This window comes from Lytechinus pictus, chromosome 10 (genome assembly GCF_037042905.1).
Source record: "Lytechinus pictus isolate F3 Inbred chromosome 10, Lp3.0, whole genome shotgun sequence".
NCBI lineage: Eukaryota > Metazoa > Echinodermata > Echinoidea > Temnopleuroida > Toxopneustidae > Lytechinus > Lytechinus pictus.
The window spans coordinates 9,126,158-9,136,101 of NC_087254.1; positions in this window are offsets into that span (position 1 = coordinate 9,126,158).

Below are 9,944 nucleotides of genomic sequence, written 5' to 3' on the forward strand. Positions count from 1 at the left end.
CTATTTCTTTTGTATTTTATTATATAAAATAGTGAATATCCTATTTTTCTCCTCATTGTCAAGTGAAACAACAATTAATTCATCCCTGAGCATGTGGAATTAGCATTGTTTAAAGCTATATGGTTCAGTCAAGTTGGTCCTTATTGTCAAATCTGTAAAAAATTAAATATTGTATAATTCAAACAATAAAAAACAAAAGAAATAGTGAGTGAGGGACATCATCGACTGTCTCGTTTGTATGCCACTGAAATGTGCATATCACTGTTGTAAAAAAATAAGCGAAACTTTATGATTTTCTTATTTTACATCCAATTTTGATGAAATTCTCCTGAAGTGGTTATGCTAATTTGATTTTTCTTTATTTATTCAAATCAACATTTTTTTCTTGGGTGGACTTGACCTTTAAGTGAGGAGGATATGGTGTGAAGGAGAGGAAAAAATACAGGCGTTCGGGCAAATTTGTCCCCAAAATGGTCAAAAGGGGGCTCCTGTAAAATAAATAAAAAATCCCTAGGAAACCCCATTCACTTCAGTGTTAAATCAATGTTCCAGATTTGAAACTTAGCCCCCTAAATAAATAAAAATCTTTCATCTGTCGAATTGCTTCCTATTTAAATGACTTTTGGTTTATCTGGAAATGGAGCTCATATTGGAACTGCTCGGGTATGCAGAGAACAAGCAAAAAAAAGATTTTGTTTGAATATCTGAATGGAGAAAAAATGCAGGTTTTTAAATTCATAAATATAGTGATTAAAACTACACATTTCGATTTTCATAGTCGTTTGTATCGCAACTCAAAAATATTTATTTTGCACTCCCAAAAGACTTCAACTCCAACAATGCCCTCACTTTCTAACGCATGCACATTTGCAAGGAACTGCCTCCTGCTTCCCTATATGTTTTCACCCGAACCACCTGACATATCGATTGTTGGGGTTTGTTTGTCACATGACCAGACAGATCAGTCATTAGGGGTTGGCACACGAAACATGTTCTGTCAAAGTTACTTTGTAAATTCATTCATCAGAGTTATCGTCTTTGTGTGTGTGTGTAATAGTGAATTGCTAGTCTTCACTCAATATGAAGTGTTGAACCTTCTCCGGAGTAGTGCTACAAGGTCGTACATGTAATACTGGTTGAGAAGTAAAAAGGCTCTGTGTTGTATTTTGCAGTTACCTCTCGACTTGCTTTATGTTGTGTACATTGTTAAACAGGCTTTATGTGTCGAGCAAGATGTGATTCAGGTATTATTTTAGAAACGATTTTTGAGGTGACTCTATTTCCTCTATTAATGAAATATATAAATGAAAATCATCCATTCATATGTGGGGGGGGGGTGTTATGTGAAAGGGCATGTCAGATGTTTTATCCAATAGTTACTGTACCACTGGAACAGTTCTTCTCAGCTAATAAAAATCAGGGAAAGTTGTCCCAACTGACACCTTGTAATATGACAAATGCTCTCCCAGTACTAGGTAATTTGTGTCTCATTATTATCACGTCTTACATGTACATACTGAATAGCAATGAGGACAATTTTATTAATATAGGCTGTCTTTAAAGTTAGTTAAAGTGATTGGTTAACATTGGTTTGACTTTTAAAAAATCTGAGCTAGAAGGTCACACTTGTCACCTGTGTCTGTGATATGTTACAAAAATGAAGCCCAGAAAAAAATTGCGTTTGAAAATAATTATTTAGTGCTTCAAAAATTGAAATATAAAGTGACCGAAAACACCATCTTAATTTCATCCCATACACTTATGTATACTATATAGGCGTCTATAAGACGCCTATACACAAAATCGGGGTTTGCCTTGTAGTTTTAGCTTTTCATTCTCAATAATGGTTGTTTTCAGGGTTTATTAGTTCTAATACATGCACTTGTACACATGTTTCATCTTGGTTTGAGAATTTTTTTAATCGGCTGCTCACAAAGTTAAACAATACCTTTAAGTAGAAGTAAAGGACAAAAATTTTGTTGTCATAAAAAAAAAAAAAAATTCAACGACTTTGTCCTGTCAGCATCTTTCATGTACCGGTATGCAGTATGCAGAACCTGATGGCTACTTATAAAGGGAGCTTTACGACATGTGCATAATGCTCTTCCAGCACCTCTAGTTTTGGAGCCGTGTATAGAAGACGATAGTGGGGGAAGGTTCCTTATTCCGCCAGTATTTGCCTAAAAGCACATCGGTACAGTAAGTGGGGGCTAAACATGCGTTTTCGTCGTCACGACCGAAGGTTGAAGTGGAACGGATCGTTTTGTGTCCAGGATGGAGTCTGACTGGAATACATTAACCCATCTAACACCAGTCTTGATAGGATTACATGGAAATCTTGGATCACAGTATGGACAGGGTTTCGCTGTGTTTCTGGGAATCACGTGGGCTGGGTCGTTAAAGCAGTGAATTCCCTGGTTATAAGGTAGTAATAACCATTTGCACATACGTGGGAATCCTTCTGTGAAGCCTACAGTGATACTGATAATATCATGTATCTCCTTTCTCATCCTAATGTCCGTTTGATTTCTGTAAGTGTATGGTTTCCCCTTACCTCTGCTTGCTCAAAAAGATATAAGTGATTCTTTACTATTTATTGTTCTGTTGTGTATAACAGTGGGAACAATTGATATCCATTAATGATCTAACAATTATGTTTCTGATTATTTTGTGTTTTTTGTCCTTTTCTATTTAATTCATCAATATTTATTTCTCTATTCATACTCTTTCTTTATACCATTATCCAGCCTTCCCCATCTCTTCTCTCAACTTAAAAAAAAATTCTGTCTGTTTTTCCTAGTGCTTTACTATCTTCATTCCTTTCTCCTTTCACTTTCTCACTCCCATACAGTATATGCTCTAGACAGCATTTGGCATTCGTAAAGTATATAACACACTAAACTGTTAAAAGCAATTACTCGGGCCAGCTGCCATAGCTATGAAATTCCGTTATCAATTTTGTAGGTTTTGTAAGCTCTAATAGAATAATAATTGAGTATCCATCCAGTCATGTCATCTCTTGCAGCATTGAAAAGTGATAGTTTATGATTTTCTATATGAATGCTTTAAGGCCACCTCACACCTTACGACTGTTCGCGATCCGATTTTGGAACAAATCGCATTTTGCTCATTTTCTGAAAATGTGAATGGAACATATCATTTTATTTGAGGTTAAAATTAATTGAAAGAATACTAATATAAACATTTTTAAAGATTGCAAGCCTTTATTTTGGAGTAAAGGCCAAATTAGTTTCAAATCGTAGCAAATCGTACGACTGCTATGACGTCATTACGACTAGATATTAAATTTGCTTTTATTCTAAGAAGGATGATAGCATAGCCACAGATTTGAACATAGGTATTCGTACGATGATTTAGAACATTACACAGTAAGATATATAAGTCTCAATATTAGCATCAAATTCTACTACATTTATTCTGATATCAGGTCGCAGACCAATCGTAAGGTGTGCGGTCGCCTAAACATTCCATGATGTAATATTTACATGATTGCAGCTTCTTGTGAAAAACATGGGTATGGCTTTCTAATAGCCTTTGCATCTTATATCGGTTTGACATTCGATTGGAGACTCTACTTCTGAAATTTTTGTCTTTTTGGTTTTGCTACAAATGACAATAAATGGAATCGTATTCCTTGTTCCTTAATGTAATTGCTTTTCATATCCTGAAATATATGATTGTATAGATTCCAGTGAAACATCAACCTTAATTAAGATGTAGTTTGATACGTGAGTGGTGAATGGAACCCCCGTTTAGCTTAATTTAATGTTTCCCCATTTGGGCTGAGTCACGCTATTATTGAGAATGAGGATTTGTTACTGTGCCGCTTCTAGCTTGGGAGACCCGTAACAAGATTAGAGGCCAGGACAAGAGACCAATATAGTGGATGGACCCTCGTTAGCCTATATAAACCAGTAAAAAAAGAAGTTCTGTATTGTCAATGCGCTCAAAATGGCAACTTGGAAAGGAGGGAGGGAGTGAGAGAGAAAGAGAGAGAGGGAGAGATAGATATACAGAGATAAAAAGAGACAGAGACACATACAGACAGATGGACACACAGAAAGACGAGAGTAAGAGAGACGGAGTCATACAGAGATATAAAGAGACAGAGACACATACAGACAGATGGACACACAGAAAGACAGCTAGAGTAAGAGACGGACTCATACAGAGATTATAAAGAGACCCAAGAGAGACGTAGACACATACAGACAGACAGACAGACACACAGACACACAGAGAAAGAAAGAGGGGGAGAGAGAGAGGCAGAGAAAGAGAGACACAGTCATACAGAGGTATAAAGAGAGCATGAAAGACAGAGACACATACAGACAGATGCACACAGAAAGACAAGAGTGTTGGGGAAAAGAGAGAGCGCGGGGGGGGGGGAAGGGGTTGGTTGGAGGGGATGATGAGAGAGAGAGAGAGAGGAAAAGGAAAAGGGGGTGGACGAGAAGCAAAAATAAAAGAGGAGTGAGAAAGAGTGATTATGTAATCTGTATGTCATTATCTCTTCTGTTGGTGGATATTAGATAATTTCTTGCCTTCAGGAATATCAAGTGATAAAAAAAAAACAAGACCAGCCACTGTACATATTAATTTTTGAAGACATAATTTTTTTTGACCGGACTTAAGTTTTTAGAATGCAGTGCACATTTTTTTTATATGGATTAGAAGATGACAATTTGGATCCAAGCAATTTGTTGTCCTCTTTTGTAAATACCATTCATTAACCAAGGAATCTGAATATTTCCATTTCTAATTTGTATTCATGAAGGAAATTAGTAGTTATTAGGAGTTCTTAGTGCCTAATTGCAGTTCATATTTACTAGTTTGTTTCCACTGGCCAGGAAAACGAATGGAATCTAACAATTTACTCAAAGAGATATAAATTTGTTTTTAGAGATCCTATGGTCTTTTTTTTAATTATTTATTTTTTTGTGGGGGGGGGGGGGTGGGGGACAGTTTTGCAAGGAGGATTGGATTGCAGGGATCAGGAAAAAAATGACTCAAGAAAATTGGTTCCTTGTGATGATTGATTGAGAATAAAATGCATTGCTCATTATTTCTATTTTCATATTTTTAAAGAATGCAAGTACTTAAAAACGAGGGAAGTAAAAATTTCATGGTGTATGGGGGGGGGGGGGGACACAGGAAATAAAAAATCGGGGCAGGGGGAAGAATGGATAAAGAATAAGTGAGTGAGAGAAGGGGGCATAGGAGTGGAATAGGGAGAGGGGAGGGGAGAACAGAAAAAGAGTTAGAGAAAAAAAGAAGGGGGGGGGGCAGGAAAGCAAAATATGGGGAGGGAGGGGAGAACGGATAGCGAGGAGGAGAGGGGGGACTAGAGAGAATACTTTGCCCTGCTTCCGCAACGGCGACGGCTTCCTCGCATCATTGACTTTCACGTCCAAATCTGATGAAATTTCAGTGGATTTTTTTTTAGGACAGGAAATTGGATGTAGCATAGTGCTAGCAGACATAATGAATGGGATGGTTTACCTTGTTGACATATCTATCAGGCTGATTGACATCATCCTATTCCACTTCTTTGCTGCCTTATACTCATCGGTCATCGCTGTTGGATGTACCCTGAGGCGGTTCATGCAGTGAATTTGAATAAGTCACTCCAGCACAAGGGCAGGTTGAACATGAATATCGGCTTTGGAAAACGATCTAAAAATGAGTTTGAACAGAATCCAGTTAAATGACCACCAGCCCCTAGCGCTGCTTGTCGTGAGAGAAGTATTTTTTTTCCATTTCCAGAAAGACTACCACAGACATCACATCTACAAACGCATGTACAATACAATAAGTTTGACATATTATGCAAAGATGTAGAGCCAATGACATTGCAATTAATCAGCCAGATTTTCTTATGAAATCATTTTTCTCTGCAACTATTGGTATCTCAGTTTATGCATCTTCTTTAGCAATATACCACCATTAAATACACCTGTGTTTGGTCTAGGGGCATGAGAAATTAGCCCCTTTTTTTGCTGATTTCAGCTTTTTAGGTATTCTGATTTTCTGCTCAATTTCAGCTTAGTTTAGCTTTCCTCTGTACAAAAGTATTAAATGGAGCTCTTCTAATTTCAGCTTTTCTCAACACTCTTCAGCCTTTTTTCCCTAATTTTTCAGCTCTTTGTTCATGATCAATTGTACCCCTGGTACAATCTTTGTTTCTGTATACAAATGCTTATCCAAAATATAATGTAACAACTTACTAATGCCACTGCCAAAGTTGAACATCATTAAGACATACTTGGCTAGCATGGAAATTTTCCTAATATGTTAACATCTACTCTAGATCCGGGGGCCGTTTCATAAAGCTGTTCGTTAGTTAAGAGTGACTTTAAGAGCGAGTGGTAATCCTTTCTTGTGGTAAATGATATTCACCATTTAATGTTCTTTGGCAATTATTTAGCGGATAAGAAAGCTTTAAGGTTCTTAAAGTCACTCTTAACTTACAAACGGCTTTAAAAAACACCCATGAGGTCTCCTTAACACAATGCTTAGCAATTGATTTTAGAAAAAAAATGTTTTGTGTTTGATTGCATTGACCACAATGTACAGGCAATTTTCAAAATCAATTATATGATCAGTCACTAAGTTTTGTGCCATGGGACCCTATTATCAGTGTCCTAAAACTTAAACAAAGAATCAAGTGGAAGTATGGAATACCTGCTTCCGATTGGTTGAAAATTTAAGCTGCAATTGATTTTCAGAGCTGGGTTTCATTAAACCATCAGAATTGCATGATAAATGTCCCTTATTGAATAAATTACGTATGTTTTTCATATTTTTTTGTATTGAATAACTTTAGAATAACAGTTATACAGGAAGGAAAGAGGGGGAGAGGGAAGGGGAAATGAACACATCACATTCACAGTGCGGTCCATAGTGCGGTCACCAATTGACTATGTGAAAATGGGATTTGCATTGTTGATATGCTCACATTAACTGTGCGAAGATAATCTCACACTGTAGACACCTCTACAGGTTGAGTGTTCACAGTGTATTCATAGTGTGTTTACTCAGTATTCACATGGTTAACTATATGAAAATGTGATTGACACTGTAAATGTGAGCATGTTGAACACAGTGTGAAATAATTTCACAAGTGACTGTGAACACCTCTCCAGTGTGGGTATTCAGTCACAGTGTGTTCACTTAGTTGACTATGTTAATATGATCAGATTTAACAGTGTGAAGATAGTTTCACAGTGTGAACAGCTATACAGTGTGGGTGTTCATAGTGTGTAGTGTGTTTAATGTGTGTTCACTTGGTAGACTAATGCGAAGATGTGATTTACTCTCTTGATATACTCAAATTTAACTGTGTAAAGATAATTCCACTCTATGGACATCTCTACAGTGTGGGTGTTCACAAAGTGTTCATAGTGTGTTCACTTTGTTGACTAATGTGAAGATGTGATTTACTCTCTTTATATACTCAAATTTAACTGTGTGAACATAGTTTAATACTGTGGAAACCTATGCAGTGTGAGTGTTCACAGTGTGTTCATCATGTATTCACAGCATGTTCACAGTGTGTTTACTTTGGACACTAATGTGAAGATGTGATTTACTCTCTTAATATACTCAAATTTAACTGAGTTAAGATAGTTTCATGCTGTGGACACCTATGCAGTGTGATTGTCCACAGTGTGTTCACACCGTGCTCATAGCATGTTCACAGTGTGTTCACTTTGTTGACTAAAGTGAAGATGTGATTTACTCTCTTTATATACTCAAAATTAACTGTAAATATAGTTTCATACTGTGGACACCTATGCAGTGTGAGTGTTCACAGCATGTTCACAGTGTGTTCACTTTGTTGACTAATGTGAAGATGTGATTTACACTGTTAATGTGATCAGATTTAACTGTGTGAAGAAAGTTTTGCACTGTGGACACCTATACAGTGTGAATGTTCAAAATGGGTTAATGTACTTGATTATGGTATTATGTGGTTGTGTGATTCACATTGTTTATATTATGCTCAATTGAAAAAATATGAAGATATATATCATTCCACATTGTGTTCCACACACTGTGAATAAACTTTGGGACAATGTTCTTTCAAGGAAGGGGGGTGCAAAAAGAAATAGATATAGAGAACAAACATTGGATAGAGTCACATAGGCCTTGACTTCAGTGATTATTTCACAGTTTGATTTTATTAAGATATATTTTAGATGTTCTTGAAAAGAACAATTCAAAGTCGAAGGAGGACAGTGTGGTTCCTGAAATATCAGACGAGACTTATCGTCATTAGAGGCTACAACTTGGTGGTTTTTGCATTGAATATTCACCCACATGCTTGAGACCGAATACCTCCCGAGAATGCACGATGTGAATGATTTGTGGTCGACCAAACGTAGATTAAATTTCAATCGCGAATGTGAAGAATTTTATGAAGTAGGTATTGATGATGAGAAGATGATATTTTTTGCCTTGTAGTTGCTGATAAATCACCAAAACACATGTAATGTTGGTTGAGAATTGCGGTCTTGTGAGAGATTTGATGCTTGAATAATGGATATTAATGATGAAAATTGGTGTCATCTTCTGAAGATGTCTCTTTCAGGAAAAAAAATGTTGCATCATTTTACTTAACTTGTTGACGACTGAATGCTGTGATTCCTATAGGCTTTGCACAGGGATCACCAGGTTCCAGTAGGCAATGGGTTAAGAAGCAGACCTGCCAACCAGTACGTTTTAGCCATATATACGGCAGTACGATTTTTCTTTGAAAAATACGTTTTTTTTTACTAAATCGTAATTTATTGAGAAAAATAATCTCCATATGTCTCTATTCCATAAAACGTACACAAATATGGTTATTAGATCAATGTAATTTCAGGTAACTTTTTTTTTTCAATCATTTTGTTAAAACCAGGGTGAAGATATACACATGTTTTAATGTTGTTTTTTTTCATCTGCAAGAGCAGTGCGCATTTTAGCTTGCATGCAGCTTGAGCGCTGCGATGAGCGAGTGCGCCAAGCATTTTATTATGAAATACACTTTTTGGGGGAAAAATACAGTTTTTTTTATCACAGAATACAATTTTTCATTCCCAGAGTTTGGCAGGTCTGCATATTTATCTCACACGGTAAAAATACTGATTTTTTTGTCAAAATACTGATTTTGGGGGATAAGAATACTGAAAATGCAAAATACAACTTGGCAGCTCTGAAGAAGGAAGTATAACAGGAAATAAATTTCAAGGAATTTCTTGTAGTTCCTTCACTCAGTTGGTAGAGTGAGGGGGGGGGGGTCGGATTCCGCAGACCTGGGTTCAATTCCTGCTTGGTGCGCTAGTGCCCTTTGGTAAGGCATTAATCCTCATTACCAGGTCCCTTGGAGAGGACCTTAAGCCGTCGGTCCTCTGGCTGCTTGCTTACAAGCATTCATGCTTTCTTAGCAATCAGGTAAAAAAGAAATCACCTCCACCACCATATTTTACACCTGGCATAAAAAAGGGAAGTAATGGAATTCATAATACATGGCATATAGACTAGCTGCTTGCAAGCGATTTTCAAAAAATCATGAATTAAAAATATTATGATTTTAATATGTTATAAATTTAATCTCAACCTTCCTTGAAATTTTTGTTGTTGACTTCTTTGCCAGTTTTTATTTTAAACCAACCTTATATCTGTTCAAATGAACTTTCACTTTAATGCACACTATGATTATGCCTTGGTATTTTTTTTGTCCAAATCATTTTGTTGCCCCTCTCCCATTTTGAGAAATTTTTCTTATTTCCAAGGATAAGAATCTGAGATTTTGGGATTATACCAATACACATAATAATGCTGATAATAAAAAAAAAAAAAATATTTTGCCCACCATTCAATTCATTTAGATGCAATAATTCCCTGTTCAAAATGCAAACTCGTACTTGCTCCCATAA